Source organism: Mastomys coucha, unplaced genomic scaffold, assembly GCF_008632895.1.
Source record: "Mastomys coucha isolate ucsf_1 unplaced genomic scaffold, UCSF_Mcou_1 pScaffold14, whole genome shotgun sequence".
Classification (NCBI taxonomy): domain Eukaryota; kingdom Metazoa; phylum Chordata; class Mammalia; order Rodentia; family Muridae; genus Mastomys; species Mastomys coucha.
Window position 1 is genome coordinate 17,890,110 of NW_022196896.1, and position 483 is coordinate 17,890,592.

General features: G+C 48.2%; 1 protein-coding gene across 1 annotated transcript in view; it reads right to left on the reverse strand.

Annotated features, from left to right (window-relative positions):
- Cngb3 (cyclic nucleotide gated channel subunit beta 3) overlaps positions 1-483 on the reverse strand; it is a 214,879-nt gene that overhangs the window by 128,946 nt on the left and 85,450 nt on the right.

Genomic DNA, 483 nt, shown 5'->3' on the forward strand with positions numbered 1-483 from the left:
ATACAAGAAAGCAAAACTGAATCTCTAGGTTACAATGACATTTGAATAACACAAGCAATGCAGGAGGATTCAGGAAAAGTCTGAACAGAATCAAAGGGGAAGTCAGAGGGAAGTTGGGCTGCTGGGCGTGCCCACTCCCAAGGGTGACGGCTCAGGGTATCCTGCAGGTCTCTACTCTGGGGAGTGGCCAGAGGTGCAGTCCGCGGTGGGGGAGGAGGTCAACAGCAGCAGATGTTCTCCGGCTGCAGACATGCCAGTCAGCAGGCTTAGTTTCCTCTGGAATCCTCGAAGGCAGAACTCAGAGTAGTTAGCCTTTGTTTCAGGCACAGCAGGCGTGAGTTGAGTCTCTGGTTGCAAGCTCCGATGCCTATATGAACATTATCCTACTCACCGTTTGGGGTGATGTTATTCATAAAGTTTACTCATAAAGTTCTTACAGAAAATTTTACCCCTGGATTAGTAAGTGTCACACATAAGGAAGTA